Source organism: Aythya fuligula, chromosome 5 (assembly GCF_009819795.1).
Source record: "Aythya fuligula isolate bAytFul2 chromosome 5, bAytFul2.pri, whole genome shotgun sequence".
In the NCBI taxonomy this organism is placed as follows: Eukaryota; Metazoa; Chordata; class Aves; order Anseriformes; family Anatidae; genus Aythya; species Aythya fuligula.
In genome coordinates this window covers 36,693,170-36,711,874 of record NC_045563.1, presented here as the reverse complement: position 1 = coordinate 36,711,874, position 18,705 = coordinate 36,693,170, and the positions used below count along the sequence as shown (strand labels likewise).

Below are 18,705 nucleotides of genomic sequence, written 5' to 3'. Positions count from 1 at the left end.
GCAATGAAGCATATTGACTTATCTAATTTCATTCATTCATCATCAGCATAGTCTGTAGGGGATGGTTATAAAGCTTGGTGATTAGTTATGTGAAAAATCCTCAGGCCAGGTAAGAGTTTTCTGCTGTCTGAAGAGCCCAGCCCACTGACTGATAGTGCTAACCATTAATAACAGCTGCAGCACGGTAGCTGTCGAGCTGTGCCTGTGTTCTTTTTTATGGAAAATATTAAGCTGGTAAGTGTGCATGCCAGGTAAGGTGAGGGTTTCTTGGGGCTTTTGACAGGTTGCTGTTTCAGCCTGCAACGGGGCTGCAGTTGGGCCTAGATCTTTAGGATTCCCCTAAGTGGTCTCCTAAATGCAATGGGAAGGGAGGTTGTCAGAAAGCTTGAGAACCAGGCAGAAATGGCTTTAGGAGATATTAGCACATACGGTCTAAACATAGAGTCATGTCCCCATCTCATCAGGATAAGGGAGACTGGGGATGGGGCAGGAGGAGACCTCTGGAGGAGCTGTAGAGGATCACTGCTAATGAGTCATTTTCCCTTACGCGCTTATAAACCCTAATTCTCTTTTCTTTGGAAATGAGAGAAATCCACGCATGCAGGCTGAGCAGTACTGTAAGGGTAGCCTCCTGCTTTAATAAACAATTTCCTCCTTTGCATCGCTGTTAATGATAGCTATAGATGCAGGGCAGTGGAAAATCGTGACTACAGATAGTGGAGGTGGAAATATTTATATCATGCTGACAAATTCTTCTGTGTGCTCTTCATTGCACATGTATTAATTAATCTTTTCCAGTCCAGCTTTAAAACTGCCTATACTTGGGTTTTCCCCCAGTCTCCTTGGAAGAGCTATTTCACAACCTACGAGAGCTCCTTGGTAAACTGTTATTAGCTACTTTCTGCTTCCTTTTTCTTCATTTTTATTTTTATTTTTTATTTTTTTTTATTTTATCTTCTCTTGTAAGTAATTTGCTTTTTTTTTTTTATATATTTATTATTTTTTTCTTTTGGCTAAACACCTCTCTACTGCTTGGGTTTGTGCCTTACAAATGTTTGTAAACCGTTTCCATATCCCTCCAGAGCCAAGGAAAACATATCCTCGCTGTGAACCGATTCCCCGTGGTTGTGCAACCAGCTATCGCCTTTCTTCTGAGCTCCTGCCAGCGCGTCAGGCCCTCCTGGCCGCTGCTGCCAGTGGGCTCCTGCAGAGCATCTGTGTACGCAGCCCTGGTGCCGGTGCCTTTCTCCTTCTCACATCTCCCCTTCTCTAATTTGCTAGCTCTCCTAAGGCTCGCTCAGCACATTTGGACTGTTCCGCCCTCTGCCATAGGGATATTAGCTGGTGATATTTTTCCTCCTTGCTAACTAGCTTTTGTTTTCCACATGGACTCCTGTCTCCATCTGGTTTGCAATTTCTGCTTTCTCTTTCTCATGTTGTTTAAACCGTTGCTGGGAGGGCCCTGACCTAGCTATTGTGCAGCCACTCCAGCTCTCACCCTGCTCTCTCCCATTCAGACTCCTCTTGGTTTTGCACCAGATCAGTCCTGCTCCTTCCTGAGCCCTGGGGATGGGAGAAGGTGACAGCCTTGAGGAGCAGAGTGTAAGAAGCATGGGGGCAGCTCCTGCACCACTCCCAGACACAGCAGAGTGTCTGCAGCACAGCCTTCCTCTGTCAGCTGCAAGCTTTTTGTACCAGTTCAAGACTTCATTAGGCACTGAGTCTAAGGTCTTACCAATCCCCATCCCGATGACACATTTGGTGCCTTCCCTCTGAACAGTCCCTTGCCACTTGCCATCACCCTTTCCTTTCAGTCCTACAGCCTGTCCAGCTGAGTCATTTTGCAGCCCTCCTCTAAGCTAATGCTGAATATAAAGTCCTGTGAGACTTGTTTGGTAGCCAGGGACTGAAAGTCAGTGTGCCACAATGTTTGTGTGACAACCTGACAACAGCCAAAGTCCTCCTCTGGGAGAATTCAGTCCCATCTCCTTTGATCCTCTCCCATGCTTGGCCTCTTGTTTTGTCGCTCCCTGCTTCTGCTTTGCTTGCAGACGTGGCACAGCCTGGCTTTCCTCTCCTCTGCAGGTGGCAGGATGGGTGTTTGCTTTCCTCCTGTTCCACAAACTGCCTGCCCACACGATGCAGGCAAAGCCTCCCTCCTGCCCTGGGTGGCAGGCACTTTTCTGCAGCCCCCCGCCAGGCTGTTGCAAACCAACTGTCCCAAGCCAAGGAATCATCCCTACTGCTCGTAGCCCAGAGGCTCTGCTTCTTGCTGTCATCTGTGGCTGGCTCTCAGCCACTTTATGTGTCCCTAGGGAAATGGAGCCTCTGGCTGGACAGATGCACAGAACAGGGACACAGAAAAGAGATGGGGCATGAGGGGGTAGCTGGAGACAGCGACATATGGTGGGACACAGTGCAGAGCCATCACCAGCAGCAAAATGTTTGGCAGCCACTGGGGACAGACTTGTATTACAAATACAATGTCTTTCCCTGTAATGTAAAGCCGGAGTCTAAGGCTAGCACATAAGCTGTGCTGATGGTGAGTTGTTAATAGCATTTATCTTGTTGCATAATGCTACAATGTGCTGTTTGGCATCTCATCTCTGCTCAAAAAAGCGTCTTACTGAGCATCTAATTGGTGCTTCTTGGGGACGCGCCGAGCAGCTGCCTACCTGGCTTTGTGCAGGTTTGGCACACCTGCAGTACTCTTTGTATTTGGGTACAACCTATGCAGCTACCTGGGCTGCGTGAAAAAATACGGTAGGCTGGCAGACAGAATTCTGAAAATGAAGGAAAAAACTTTGTCACTGCATATTTCCATGGAAACAAGTATAGATGTGGGAGTAGGTTTTATTTGCTTTTGGGGATATTCCACTGCCAGTGGCTATTTTGGGGGAAATTAGAATACTGGCGTGTTTTGGACCAAACCAAATTGGAGATGATGATGCTGACCCTCGTGCATCCAGTTCTCCTGGTCAGGCTGAGCTTGCTGTGGAGAGTTCACAGTCATGAGGGTATTGTGGTGTGCTTGCACATAGTGAATCACGGAGGCTAGATTTTCCCCAAGGTCACAGAGCAGACTGAAGATGCGGCAAACAAATAGATGAATCACTCAGAAATGAGCACGAGGATGTCTAAAGGGCTGTGTTATGTGAGAGGTCAGAGTGTAGCACTGGAGTCCATATAGAAATTCTGTGGTTTGCTTTTTTCATTAGGGAAAAGGCAAATTTTCTGTTGGGTTTTATTAATTTTAATGTTCATCAAAATCCAGTCTGGACAGACCTCATTGTACCATGTGCAGAAATATCCGTACTGTAGGCAGGGCTGTAGTGTGGCACTTAGTTTTGGGCATGGAATGCCTTTGTGGAAGTGATGTTCAGCACCTAGAGCAAGGGGTTTCTGATCCCTGATTGGGGTCCTACCACTACTGTAACCCCATTACCAATAAGATTAGGAGCAAGCACTGACACCAAACAGTCTCTAATAAGCATGAGCTATTGAGTATAAAATCAACACGAATAATGCATGTTAACTCCGGTTACATTTTCAAGCTGAAGCTGAAATGCAATTCCATTCCATTCATTTAATTGAAAACTGTTGTTTTTGAGCAAATGATCGGTCTTCCATGCTGTTTCAGTTTCTAAGCTGTGCTATTTATTCTAGCACAGCCTGGAAATCACAACGTGAAACTATTGAAGAACAGTGAAATATGACATTGCTGGTGACATTCTTCAGGGGGAGCAAAATGCTAAGTGTAATCAAAGAGAATAAACTGTTAGATTAAGACTGGAGATTTTAAATTGTTTTACTTTTAATTAATCTCAGGTGTTTATTAGCCCAATACTAAAAGATTCTTTCTCTTCTTCCTGTATGATTTCTACCTTGACCATGGCACGGATTTTATCGATTAGGTATATTTCTCTCATATCTCCAGGGCAACTGCAAAAATATTCCATCCCTCCTTATTTCCCTAACAGGAGCCACCACCAAAACATGATTTTCCATGGTATAGCATTTAATGTCCTGGTCTAAATATGAGCTAATCATGCATTCCTAGATTAGTGTTGCTTAATGGTGCATTGCCAAGGAGCTCAGAGGCAGCAGGAGGAGATTTGCCACTTGCTGCTGCTCTCATCTGGGAGTGAAGGGCAGCAGGGTCAGGAGTTGGGAGCTGGCCCCTTCCTTACTTGGTTAGGTGTATAGCCATGCATATGGAGTGTACAGGAGGTTGCACTCAGCCTGCATGGATGTAAATTACAGCCTGAGGAGAAAGGCAAAGAAGTGTTAAACCTGTGATGCCTGCCTGCAGAATTCAGGAGAAATTAAAGAAAAATATAACACTCACAGGGGCAGAGTGATCACACATGGGCAGTCACATCACACGCCCAGAGATACAGTTGCCCAGGGCAAAGCTGCCCCTGCTGATAAAACACTGGTTAATGAGAACCGGAGCTACCAAGCCTTCCTTGACTACATGTACAGGTAAACTCCATCAGCAGTGCTTCTGGTTAATTACAGACTAATGTCCTGCCACCCAAGTCCCACGTCACCAAAACCTCCTGGGGAAAGGAAACCATTCCACCAGAAAAGTGAGAGACTGCAATGGCGCAAGGTGCCAAATAGATTTTTATTTTCTACTGGACTGGTACCTGGGAATAAAGCCAGCTGGAGGACCTCTGGAAGGAAATCTTCCTACCACTGACCATGCTTGCAGTCAGTTTTTATGCCAGATTTAGTCTCAGGAAATATGAAAATCAGTGGACGGTTGTTTTAATATACAGCTTTGCAGCTTAAAAAGTGCTGAGTTTTTATTGAAAGAAAGTGAAGATCTACCACTTCCTTGAGGTATAAAGAGTCACTGTATGTAGCCAGATGATGCAAGGTCATGTGGAAAGAACAGATCAGAATCCAAGAAGTTAACAAATGTCCCATAACAAAAATCTACTCTGCAATAGAAAAATATTTACAACTATCTTTCATTTTGAAGAAGAATATGTCAACAGTTGCTGATGTTTTAATTATAGTTTTTGATGAAAGGAGAACCTGTGAGTAAACTGGGCGCTTTTCAAGGGAGAACCTGAACGTGTAGTTTTCACTGTAAAGAAGGAAGGGTTTAGGATGATGGGTAGTAGACAGGGACAGATTCGGTCCTTTGCTTTGTTACTCTGCCTAAATATGAAGTTTGAGATGGTGGAGATAGTCAAGATGATCAGAGAACCATAAGGCTAGCCTTAGGAAAGTGTCCTGTTAGTGTCCTAACAGATATCTTTGAAAAAAGACCTCTAAAAATTAAATCGGAGGCAGGATGTGGTAGATCTTTAAAAATCCACATGGGAACAGACAACTTGTTCATGCAGTGCCTTTAATGCACCCTGCATTGTGCCGTGCTAACCCAGAGGCATGTCACAGCCACCCTCAGAAATGCAGCCTCTGAAGAAGCTTCTGCCCTGAAAGCCGGTGTGGTGTGGTTGTTGACTTCAATGAGAACAAGACGTACAGGAAACTCCCTTTTCCTTGCTCTGAACATTTAGCCCTTAAGTGAAGTGGAATTAATACCATTGTGCTGAGTGGCTTGAATCTAGCACAACTGGAGCAGAAGTCAATTTGCTGTATTTGAAAGAAAATTAATTAAGGCCTCGTTTGTTTCCCTCAGAGAGAAAAGCTCTGGGTAGTTTCCAGGAGAGGATTTTCTTGCAGGCTCCTTCGGTTCAGGCCTCTCCGTACATGACAAGCGTTGCATGGCTCCAAGCCCCACATCCCTAGGGGCTCTGGGGCTGCGAGCTGGGCCTTGCCGCAGCACCCTGCTGGCCGTGAGCTTCTCTTTCTGCATCCTTTCTGAACAGCTGGAGCGCCTGCCCTGAGTATTAAGAAACAAGCAGTGCCCTGCTGAACATGAAGAGTGTCTGTAGGATCCATCATGGGATCCAGGCCGCATTTCCCCAGGCTGGGGCTGCCTGTGGGACTGTGACCGCTGGCCTGGGCATGAGTTCCTGCTTCAGTCGCTGTGACCTGCCTGTGGTGTCGGCTGCCCATGGGCTTCATGTGCTCGGCTAGTGAAAGCAAAATGCTTTGGGAAAAGTGCCCTCCTGTGCTCTGTATGGTGCAGCTCAGAGCCCTGGATGCTCGTCGGCCACCTGGCTGCCCAGCACCATGCTGCCTCGGCTGGTTTCAAGCCATGGGTGTGAGGGGGCTGCCAGGGGAAACAGACCTTCCCCAAGGCCAGGGGCAGGTGCTTCCTGTTGAATTCCTCTGGAGCATTGGCTGCTGGCTGAAAAAATGCTTTTATCATAGTCAGGGACTGGAACAGGCATCCTGGTGAGGTGGTTAATGCCCTGGACAAGCCAGCGGACAGAAGGTGTTTGGACAATGCCCTCAGTAACGTGCTTTAACTTCTGGGTAGCCCCAAGGTGGTCAGGGAGCTGGACTCGATCTTTGAAGGTCCCTTCCAAATGAACTTCTCTAGTCTATTCTCAGTGATCTTCCTTAGTGAAATTGGCATTATCCTTCAGCGCAGCCATTGTTTGCCTTACTCACCCTATAGCGGTGCCTGTGGATTTCCAAGCACTCTGCACCGGGCTGTAATGTAATGTAATTTTCAAGGTCCCTTCCAACCAAACTACTCCTATTCTATTCTATTCTATTCTATTCTATTCTATTCTATTCTATTCTATTCTATTCTATTCTATTCTATTCTATTCTATTCTATTCTATTCTACTGTACGCTACTCTTTTCTTTTCTTTTCTTTTCTTTTCTTTTCTTTTCTTTTCTTTTCTTTTCTTTTCTTTTCTTTTCTTTTCTTTTCTTTTCTTTCCTTTCCTTTCCTTTCCTTTCCTTTCCTTTCCTTTCCTTTCCTTTCCTTTCCTTTCCTTTTCTCTTTTCTTTTCTTTTCTCTTTTCTTTTCTTTTGTATTCTATTTCTTTTCTATTCTATTTCTTTTCTATTCTATTTCTTCTCTACTCTGTTCCGTTCTAGTCCATTCTGTTCCATTTCATTCTGTTCTGTTCTAATTCTATTCCATTCCGTTGCATTCTGTTCAATTCTATTCTGTTTTTTGTTGTTTTTTTTTTTCTTTTTTTTTTTTTTCCCCCCATTCTATTCCAATTGGTTCTGTCCTGTCCTATCCTATCCTATCCTATCCTATCCTATCCTATCCTATCCTATCCTATCCTATCCTATCCTATCCTATCCTATCCTATCCTATTCCTATTCCTATTCCTATTCATCATTCCTCTCCACTCCACTCCGACGCTGGAAACAGTACAGCGCCCTACACGGATCGCTGTGCCGATGCAGCGTAGCAACTCCTCCTGAAAACAAAATAAAACCAAAAGCCTACTTAGTTTATAAAAAATAAAATAAAATAAAAAAAATCACAACCCCCAACCTCCGGCACAGCGCGCGCGGCCCCTTTAAGCCCTTCTCCCCGCCCGCCGCGCGCGGGGCGGGGCGTGTCGCGCGGCGGCGCGCGGCGGCGGCGGGGCGGGACCTGGCGGCGGCGGCGGCGTCGTGGTCGCGGGTCGGCGGCTCCGGGACTTGCGGCCGCCCAGCGCCAGCCCCAGCCCCAGCCCCGCGGCCGGTGAGCGGGGCCGGGAGCAGGACCGGGAGCGGTGGCCGTGCTGCGTCCTTCCTTCGCTCCGCGGCGGGAGCTGCTGCTGAAGGTGGGGGCGCGCGGCTGTGTTTCACCGGGGGAAGGGGGGCGCGGAGCTGGGCTGGCTGCGAGCGGGGAGGGCAGCGGGGGAGAAGGTGGTAACGGGAGGTGCTGCGCGCAGGGGGCTCCCCCCGGCTGGGACCTGCCCCAGCGCATCGGTGATTTGCCTGCCGAGGCTGCGGCTCCTCGCTGGTTTTGCCCCCCGCCTCCTCCTCCGGTGCCTTATCGGAGCCCTCTTGGCACATCCCACCCGTTTTCCTCCCCTCGTGCCCCGCTGTGCCCGTCTCCGTTCCCAATTCCTCCCGGCGTTGCGGGCGGGCGGCCGGCGGTGGCAGTGGCAGCCCTGCAGGTCCCGCTCCTGCCGTGTTATGACTCGCGTGTTGCTCCCGGTGAGGGTTTGGCGAGCACAGCTCCCAGAAGGAAATAAACTTCTTTCTGTGCTGGAGACTGATCTGCCCTCCGCAACCCGCTCGTTACATAAACGGGTGTTTTATGGAGCGGCGGAGGAAGGTGTGTTTCTTTAAGGGGAGCTGGAATGAAGGCAGTGTGCCTGGAGGACCCGTAATGTAATCTGGCTGCCTCTTTCTGGCCGGCTTTTAAAGCCGAAGGTGGCTGTCATCGCTCGGTGGTATCGCAGCTCCTCGCAGAGCAGGGCAGCACATGACAGCGAAGCCACAGCCTCCTCCTGGAGCAGTCCCCGTAAAAACCCGTTTGTCCCCGCGCTGCTGCTTTCACAGCTTTTAGCATATGCAGATGTTTCAAAGCCTGGGAAAGTAATGACCTGCAAGCTGAAATTTCCCAGCTGCCTTACGGTAGTGGGGGGGATTTGGTTCTGCCACCTTCTCTCTGCTGTCATGCAAATCGGCCACCTGTGGTCTTTGAGGAGGGCTGGGTGTCCTTGAGCTGCTGAAACAGCTCCCAGGCAGCTACCAGCAGCGTGTGAAGGTTGCTGGAGCTCGCAGGAGCTGCTGGGGGAACCGGCAAGCAGAGGGTGCTGAAGTCACTGGAGGTTTGTCCTGCCCGCAGCATAGTGGTTTTGATGGGATTAGTTCTGTCTTCTGATCACGCCTGCTTCCAGCTGCTTTATTCCTGCCTGGAGAGCTGCCTCGGCTCTCAGCAAGAGCAATCTGTAGTGGTCATAACCTCAGCTCCTTTGCTGTGCAGCCCCTTAGCTGCTTGGGTTTCTGTCTGCGGCTGTTCCCCTTGCATCACTTCTCCTTTTTATCACCGTATTTGCTCATACCACACCTACCAGCTGCCCCGCCACCCAGATGCGTCTCTTGTTCTGCTTTTGTGAGAAAACAGATAAAAGCTGCCAGCCCCTGTCAGCGCAGGCAGGTTTCACACAGCACCCATAGTCTGTGTCGGGCCACCGCTGTCTTTTTTTATTTTTCCTCCTTTCTTCCTTTGTATTTGTTCTCACTAATCTGCTATCTTCCCAGAGCAGCCTGCAAGGATCCGCGTGAAAGGTCAGTTTCTCGCAAGTCTCCTTCCTCCAGTGTTTTCCAGCCCGCTTCCTGCCGAGCTCCCTGCCTGCTGCAGGGGCTCCCCGTGGCTGCTGAGCCCCGGTAGGCTGCAGCAGGCAGCTGATCCCAGCTCATCGGGCTTCTGCAGGCTCCTCTCCTGAAAGATTTGGGGGCAAGGGGTAGCGGGGGTGGATTTCTGCTTCAGGAGCGTGTGAGTAGAGACACGCAGGCCTTTCTTAGAGCAGGAAAGGGGAAGACTTAATGCATGCGTAGCAAAGATGTTAGCTCGTAGTGTGGTATTAGTCGCAGAGGATTTCTCTTGCCAGAAATACAGTGATCTCTAATTATGTTTATCCAACTGTCGTGACAAGTGTCAGGTCTCTTGAAATGCCATCATACACGTTTAATCTGTTTTGAAGCTGCTCTGGGTGCTAATGGAATTATTCCAGGTGCAGTGATTGAACCCCCAATGCAGGGATAGTAGCTGGGGACAGGTAGATGGCTTCAACGAAGTGCTCTCTGTCTTTCAGTCCTTCTGGGTAATTCTCCAGGCTTTGCCTTTCTGTAGTCATGTAGCATTTTCCTGGACTCTGCTAGCAGGCTTCTTTGCTGAACAGAAAGGTGATCGTAAGCTTAACCAGTGGAGGCACTTGTTATAAATTTCAGGAAGCGAGCTTTTGTGTACAGCAAGAAATACTTGCACCAGCGTTTGTGTGCTGTTTGCTTTGGTACCAGCAGTGGAAACTGGTGCTCTCTCGCAGGAAGCATGGTGTTTGCACTCTGTGGTGCAGGCTGCAGGCAGGGTGTTTTCAGACAGAGCCGAGCGATGCTAATAAAGAGAATTTTTCTTGTGGTAATGCCCAAAGCATGCTTTGGCATGACCCATGCCTTTTTTTTCCTCTGAAGGCTCCCAAAGACCAGTGACAGCCTGGCCTATTGTTTGCTTCCTAATATATTTGTTTCAAACTGATGGTATTTGTGATAATTCAAGGCAGTTTAATAAGGAGGATCATGCTGTAGAAGAGCTGCAGGATCAGAAGTTGGAGGTATAAAACTCCTACCTCTTGCCCTTGGCTTCCACTGCCCCCTTCCCCCAGCTTCTGGCTTTCTCTGCTGAAGCTCTGAACAATGGGCAGGCCCGGAAAGTGGAGCATGCACTGAGAACCTTCTCCACGGCAAAAAGGATCAATGTGTCTCGTGTCATGCTGGTGATTCCCCAAGGGAAACGGCGAGCCTGGCAGCCAGCCCACCCAGCTGTAAATTCGCTTCCCAGTTGCAAGTGGGCAGTAAGTGGAAGGGGACGTTTGTCCCCTCTGCAGCCGTAATGTGCTAGGCAAGGTGAAATGCAGCCTTAGGAGATGGTAGGAGCAGGGAAAAGGGGAGCTGCCTTCTGGAAGCCTTTGGGGGAAACACTGCATCGTATTTATGCTGTGAACTAGAACGGCTTTCGGTCCGGCGATGTAAACTCATTGCTCTGTGAGTGACTTTTCCTCATAGATGCTTGAACTTGCTAGGCTGAAGTGTGCTCCATTTTAACCTCCTGCTCAGAAGTGAACTGGGTTTAATGCCATCTCTGTCCTCAGCTTACACTGCTTCAAAATGGTTCTGGATTTTTGTTTAAACTTTAAAACTGTTTATGTTTTCTCTCAACTCATTTTCCTTCTGGTTTGTAGTTAAACGTTTCTGTGGTTTGCTGCTGCTCCTGGTTGTCTCTTGCATTGGTTTAATGGGGCTTTGTAATAAAGTGAGTGGGAATTGAAAGAGTCTGTGATCAAAACCAAGTTTGAATCTTGCCTGAGGATGAAGATAGGTGAACAAAGAAAATTGCTTTGGAATATTGGATCACTCTGCAGGACTGTAAGGGAATGTATCTTTTAAGAGGGAAATCCTGATTATGCTATGGTCTTAAAAAATAAAAAAAGATCTGATTTCTTTAAGAGAGCTTGAGAGAGTGGTGTTCTTATGCTGTAAATAAAATACAGGCCTTTCAATAGATTTGTACCTTGTCTCATTTTCAGCAGTAGCTGTTAAGGTAGCTGCATTTGAAAGGAGTTGTAACTTGGATATCTAGTTCTAAATGTATAGATTAATTAAATGCTTGAATGTCCTTAACCCATTTAAAACGTTCATGATTTTTTTCTTTGTAAATAACTTCTGAAAAGTTCTCAAGGAATAGATCCTGAAGCAGCCTGCCCTGATACAATCGCATTAAAACCTCTTTAGGTGAGGGGGGGGGGGAATGTATGGTGGGTGTGTGTTGCTCTCGAATGATCCCAGATGTGAAAGAAATTTGATGTTCAGTGAAGAAGACTTACAGTAATTTCTCATCCTGTGCTGTGTGTGGGTACATCATACTTGAAAGCTGAGGCAGAAACTGCTGCAAAAATAGCCTGTATAGGTTTTCCCTCAGTGTCGGTACGTGGCCTGAGGAGAACCCCTTCTGCACCGCGACACGGGCCTGCGAGGGCGACTGACGTCTCTGCCTAAAAAAGAGAAGTGCAGAAAGTCCAGAGCAACCCTCTGGGGATGTAAAACTTTCACTCTGAGGGTGTAAAACCTTCACTTGCCCACCTGCTGCTGCGTGTGCCACTGATGGCCCGGTGGCTGCACGTGGGGGGACGATGCTTTGAACCCAGCTGCTCTCCAAGGGCCCCTTGCTCCTTTTGAAGGTGCAGAAGGGGCATTCTGCTTGCTTCAGGGGATGAAGGCTCCTGCTTTTCCTGTAATTGAAATCTAATGGTATGTCTCTATAAAACTACGGCATTACTGCAAAGAGCTGTGTGATCCTGAAATGCTGCAAGCTGCTTCTCTGATGTGCAACAAAAAATATGCTGGAAATTCATCGTAGGATTTGAGAGCAGAGGCTGTAAAACCATACAACTCTGCTAATAGAGATCTGTTCTTTTTTGTGGGTGTGGGGAGCTGGGTTGTATGATCGGGGGTGTGTGTTTTGGTAAGCTTATGATAATTCGAGTGAGAGACACAAAGAGGAGCTTGCTTTTAATTTCATTAGCTGCGGGACCAGCTCCAGTCAGCTGCTGGTTTGCTGCATGACTGTCTTGCAGGACTTGCATGCTTCTGAAACTCACTAAGTTGACATTTAAATAATGTCACGTTTCATTAAATAATGGGACGTTTAACAAACAAGAGCTTTAAACAGGCGAGGCAGAAATTGCTTCTTCCAGCCGCAGAGCTTTTACTTTCGCTTTTGGACACTCGGCTTGCCCAGTTTGCCGTCAGATGCTGCACTTTCCACAGCAGAGAAAGTTTCCTGGTTGCCTTACTAATAACCACCTTTTCTCTTCACCTCTTTGAAATGTTAGTATTAATCCTAAAATAAAAGGGTGGGGGGATAAGACTCTGTAAGTTACACCTGTGTTTTTCTGGTTCCACAGAAGTAAATATCCTTTCTCCTATGCTTGTTTGGGAAGTACGTGCAATTTGTGGTCGCTCCTTTTTTTTTATTTGTGAAGGTGTGTATGTGTATCTGGTAGCTGCACTTGATGCAATTCTACTTCGTGTATTTTGGGTAACTTTTCTCAGAAGTTTGTCCCATCAAAAAAAATTCATGAAGCTCGGGTACTGCTGAAAAACGTCTTTCAGTAACTCTCTGCTGTGCTTGAAACCATGATCCATTCCCCTCCTGAGGTTTTTAAATGGGTTGTGTGCGGGTGCTGTTGAATGTTCTTTGTGTATAACTTGTGCCATAAATCTCAAACCCAGGTAAGAATTTTGTGGGTAATGCCTGAATCAAGCATATCTGCGCGCCTGTGTCCTAAAAACATAATAGAACTGCTTCTACCCACCGCTTTGTGACTCTTTTATGTGCCAGGGCTGCTCTTATCCCTTATGTATATATTCATAGCTGATACTTACTTTTTTTTTGTGCATTCCTAGGTGTGCGAATCAACCTATCATCACGGAATTGTCACTTTTATCATACTGACTTGACAACTGTTGGATGCCAGCTCGTGTCAACACCAGGTAAGATGAAAGTTAATGTGCTTACTTGTTTTTTCCTCTTTGCTTTTTAAACTTTTGTCCAAATGCTGGTGACTTTTCCGTAAAGTCACGCTGTGCTGCCTTCCATATTGTTCTTCTGTGACGAGACATCCGCGTGCATTAGTTCCTGTTTCGAAATCTAGTGCTCTGAAATGCCTTATTAGGAACCGACTCCTTTATAGCCATGCCTCAGCCTTTTTCCTGATACCTCTATAACCTGTTTTTTTTATGCTGTTTGGCTATCACAAGTATCACAACATGTTTTTTTCCTTGGTGATCTTTACCCCTTACCACTCCTTGGTGGTGTTGTAGAAGCTGTTGACCTCCTTTGTCTTCTAGAGTTAACTTGCATGATAAGCCACCTGTCCTATCTGATCTTTTCCGTAGAACAAAAAAATATTTTTTTGTGTGTGTGCCTGCTTCCAAATGCTATCCTTGAAAAGATGCCACAGAAAGATATTTTTTTTTTTTTTGTGAATCAGTGGCAAGAAACTACCTGGATATGTCTTTCAAGGAATTAAATATCAAGCTGTTTTTTGGACCTTACAATTTGGACTTTTTTTTTTTTTTTAAGGGATGTATATTGAGCAGGGGGGAGTAAATCCCTCTAATGCTTTCAACAAGGTTATTATTCACTGCTCTAGGAGAGTCCTGGTGCTGACGGAACTAATGTGAGCCTTTGTCCTGATGCTAATCAGAATAGGGATAATTCCTCCTGTTCCCCCTTCATCCCCCAGATCCTGCTAGCAGCGATGAGGCATTAAGTTCCTCTGCTGCCTCTTGCTGTGCTGGCCTGTTGTCCTTGTTTCCTGCAGCAGCTACCTTGAGTGCAAAGGCTTAACTTGAGTTTTGAGGGGTCTCGCTAGGAGTGCTCGTTGAAATCTTTAGAGATTTTCTGGATGCTTCCGAGAGGTACTTGTACACTTCACTTAAAGACACGTCTTGGTGGATGTGTGTGCTTATTTTTCATATCGTTGTGTGAGAAAATAGCTTTTCGTTGATGAAAGCTACATTGGGCTTGAAGGTAGCGGCATCCTTTGCTACATGTTGGGACATGCGACTGAAAAAATGCAAGTAGGCACGTAGGTGAAACTTAGAAGGCATTCTTCCTTTTGTCTCTTTCCTCCTTCCTTGGCAAGAGCAAACAGGTATTGTTTCTCACATGTTTTTAAAAACCCTTAAGGAGACTAACTTTTGATCATGACTCCAAAGGCCTCTAAGTCTTTCTAGGAGGAATGTATATGCAAGCTATGTATTGTTTTATTTTACATATTATGTATTTTATGTTTATGTATTTATGTTTATGCCAATGATCTCCTCCCAGTCTAAAGATTACCTGCATGGCAGTAGAGAGAAGAACTTATATGCTAGGCATATAGTGATATATGACTTAGCATTTAACAGAAAAATAGTTTACTAAAAACCATGCCTTTTCACCAACTTCTGTTTGTGGCTATGGGCAGGAGGTTGTAGTGAAGACACTGGATAGGGCTGCCGTGGAAGGTCAGACAAAGGCATTAGGAAAATACCTTGCAGATCAAGAAAGGAAGGGTTGAAGTGTACCCAGTTAGCCTCTTTAGCCTTTCCTCTGCAGTACAAAGCTGAGGGGAAGATCATCTTTGTGCTTGTAAGAGCAGGTCTCCTAGCACAGCTGCTTGGTTTGTGATAGCAGGTTCTCTGGGGATAGCTGGTGACAATCCTCAGCGGATAATCTGTCCTGAGTCCGGCTGAGCTGGCCTTCTGGTGAATTTGTAAGGGGGTTTGCTGTCTTTCACTAGGGACTGTTCTCCCTGCAGGGTGTTTTGAGACCCTCTGTAGTGTCAGCATTGAACAGCGGGACAGGAGGGATTTAGACGGGCTAAAGAGCTTCCCCGGAAGACAGCAACTGAGTGCATCCGCTCAGCTAGCAGATGTGTATCAGCCCGGTGTTCTGTTTTGATGGAGCTTTTTTCTTACATGCAGAATTGGAAAGGCATGAAGTGATGATATAAAAATCTGTATGTGTAGCCCAAAAACTTGCGGTTTGAAATGTCTAGGTAAGCTGAACTCCAAGTGTGTGAAAGAGTACTGGGGAGGAGAGAGAAAAGCATCTTCTGATGGGGCCTATCTGAGGAGACTGATTTAAACCGTGTGGGGCTGGGAGACCAGAGCCAAAACGTCTTGCTAGTGACTGTACACAGGTGAGGAGCTCAGTGTCTCCCTGAAGTGAAATTGCATGGAAGCATTAGCTGCAGGAAGGGGTTTATGAGCACTTTTGAACAGGAATTTTTCTTTGATTCTGATGCGTATGTGTGGCTGGGCTTTATCTTTTTTTCCTTTGCTCTCAGTTGGCCTTTGCAGGGCATTTCCTGTGAGTGCGAGCCCTGTGCTTACAGATAGCAATCTATCACTTCTCAACGTAATGTTGGTCTTGTACGATACGGAACAGCCATCCTGAAATGGGGTGGAGGTGTGTGAGAGAGAAGGAACTTGAGGCTGCAGTGCAGAAGACAGGATTCCTCTTTCCTGTTATTTTTACCCTGTGAAGTGAGAACAGAAGGGAGATGGCAGAAGCATTTCTGAACAGACCCTGTTCAGAGTTTCCTGTAAGGCCTTGGATGCTCTCTAGCCTGCACTTACATGTCTTTCCCCCCGTGTCTGCTCTATCAGCGTGGGACATGGAAAGCCTAACACCCGGGTGTGTGTATCAGTGCTGTCTGCTCTGCTGTGTGCTGGTGCACGCCAGCATCCCTCCATACATACCTACAGACTCTTCTTGGTTTTAATTTTTCATCCGTATTTATCCCTTAGTGGGAAGCTAGAGTTTTTAATTAGCATAGTTTAGCCATTAACTAACACATCAAGGGTCAACGTGGGTGGCAATATGTCTCACCTCACCTCTGGGTGGGAGGTGGGACTCAGCACAACATGAGGGTGGTATTTCCCCTTTGATTTGGGTAGGGAGTCGTGCTTCTGACTTCTATGCTCTCTAAAACAAGCTGTGGTGAGGCGACCTGGGTTCACGTGAGATGTATAGCTTGACTCCCTTCTCCCGTACAAGGGTGGGACCTTCACATGAAGGTGCTTGGGGGAATGGGTGTCACCCATGTCCTTGCTGTGTCTGCTCACAGAAATCATCAGTATAGTTGGTCTGCTATTCACTGGTCCGAATCCTCTCTTTTTTCCAACAGGAAGGGCTCTGCAGTGTGGTAAAAAGCAGACTTCTCTGGTTCAGCAAATCTGTCATAAAAGTTTAGACAAAAGACAGCTGTTTGTTAATGGGCATCGTAGTTATTGATGTGTAACTTGCAGAGAGGGGTTTTGGGAGCAGAAACTCACCTCTATATTGGTAGAGCAGCAGTTTTATGGCAGCGAGAGTCTGGGAGGAAGCCGTTGATGTGAAATATTCATCTGAAAAACAGCTTGTTACAGAAACCTGTTGTAGTAAATCTCCTGTTTGAGAGGTATGTCACCTGAAGATAGGTCTGTTGCAGTGTAGGTTGAAACCTGTCATTGCCTCTTTTTTAATATGGATGATTTGCAGGAGGTGTTTGTTAGATTCTTCAGAAAAACTTGGGCTCTTTTGAACTAAAACGAGGCTGCCTTGCATAATGTGTGAAGTTGAACAGGAAGATGGGAAAGTAGATGTGTATACACACAAGACTTTTGAAAGGGACTGAACTCTGAAATTGGAAGAAATTGAAGCATTTGAGCCACTGAATGTTAAACAGTTGGCACTCATGCTTCTGGATTCTCTCAACCTGGATGTGAAGGTAATGCCTGGGTGTGCGCTGCCTCTTGCAAGTCCCTCTCTGTTGCCCTGCTTGCTCTGCATACCTGTGCCCATTCTTCTCTGCCATCTCCAGCAGGGTGCTAGTGCATTGGTAGGTGCTGACTGAAGAGGAGGATTTGAATCAGAAATGCTGCTTTTTGCAGAATTGTGCATTTGCTGCAGCCTCTCCAGGTGTTGCTCCAGACAAGTGTTACTGAATTTAAGATGTGATTTCTCTGAGGTACTTAGTGACAAGGAACCATATTTGCTAAAGCAAGCTGGTATGTAACAGTCCTCCAGTGTGCATGTGACTGTGGCATAACAGGTTCCTGCTGTCTCAAGTGTACATTGTTGTGTGTGGGTTTTTTTTTTTTTATTGCAAGTGTTTAACAGGCTCCAAGTGCATAGAGGAATTTTGCACCACCTTTCTACGTAAAGTGGTACTTCAAGCTATTGAGAGATATTATTTGGCTTAGGCAATACAGCACCTTAACAAGGACAAGCACATATCCTGAACTCTGTGTGGGTATAGACGTGGGTGCTGTACAGCACCTCAGAGAAGTTCAAAGCATCACCACTTTATTGACTTTCAGAACTTCATGCTAGGCGCTCAGTTCATATAACGCCCACAGGTGGGAGATTTTATAGGATGAGTGCAGAGTTTCTTCTTTTGTCGTTCAAGACATGAAGAACAATATTAAATGTAAAATCAATAAATTCTATCTATTTTGTTTCCTCTAGGACTCACGATCATCCTAGCATTCTTTCTGTGTCCTTTTCGGATACAGAGCCAAAATTGTTGTATGTGAAGGTAGTAGAATTTGCTGTAAGTGTAGCAGGCAGCCTGTTTTTCAAGTAGAGGCAACTTTTTGGAGAAGGGTGAGGCTAAGGAGGAGGTGATAAGGTATTTTAAGCAGGCCTTTTGAAGCTGGCTTAACTCATTAGTTATGCTGGGATGAGCCCATGAATTCAGTAGTGTTATTTCAGACCTGCACCGTGAAGGCAATTGTTACACTCTGTATGTGATGCGTGAAAGACTGCTGTGGAAATGCTCTCTCCTTTTCAGAGAAGAGAAATAAAATAAGAATATTGGAAATAGAGTACATGGAGTCCCTTGGTGAGTGTGCTCAGCAGTAGGTGATGCTGGGCCTGCCACCCAGGAATCGGATGCTGAGGAGGGTATTTAAGTTACAGTGACTTTGAAAACAGACTGCTCAGGAGGCTCTATTAGCCTTTAAGGAAACAAACAAACAAGGGAGGTTAGGAAAGGTGATTAGTCCAGGCAGCATTAATGCAAGCTTTGCACAGTGCCATGCATGTTGTGTGGCTGTTGCCTGGGCTTCTCTGCGTGCTTCCTGCCAGTCAAAGCCTCTGGCATCTGCAGGAAATGGAGCAATGAGCTGGGTGAGCTCATTGATCACATGAATTTTTTTCACAGTAGATCAATTTCCTTAGCTCTGTGTCTGTCTGTAATTGAGATGTAATCTATAGCATGCTAGGCAATGCTCTCAGACGGGGACACAAATGACAATTAAAGGCAAGTAGCATGCAGTGAAGGAAGGGAGGGGAAAAAAGAGCATTGAAAAATGTAAGTAATTATAACTAGCCCATTTCTTCTATGTGCATAAAGGTTTCTTAAGTTCTTGTCCCATATAATGTAAAATCATGTTTGCCCAGAAAGACAAATTTTTTCCCTTCCTGTCTTCCCCCCTTCATCTTCGGATGAAAACAAGCATTATAGTACAGAAATCTGTTAGGATAGATAAAGCATTTCCATACGTATAAAGATGTTGTTTTCAAACACCTCTAAAGTCTCTCATGCTTTCAGTGGTAA

The 18,705-nt window shown here is 46.1% G+C and overlaps 1 protein-coding gene across 6 annotated transcripts in view; it reads left to right on the top strand.

The window, feature by feature from the left end:
* The window catches only part of SUSD6 (sushi domain containing 6), an 86,658-nt gene that overhangs the window by 1,609 nt on the left and 66,344 nt on the right, over window positions 1-18,705 (top strand). For 2 of the 6 annotated variants that reach the window (XM_032187709.1, XM_032187711.1), the window contains exon 2: window positions 13,016-13,102. The gene's annotated coding sequence lies outside the window, so the exon portion shown is untranslated. Of the gene's footprint in view, window positions 1-7,535; window positions 7,663-9,103; window positions 9,122-11,838; window positions 11,858-13,015; window positions 13,103-18,705 lie in introns of those variants that run through there. The other 4 variants (XM_032187713.1, XM_032187707.1, XM_032187710.1 and 1 more) reach the window with 4 other exon arrangements.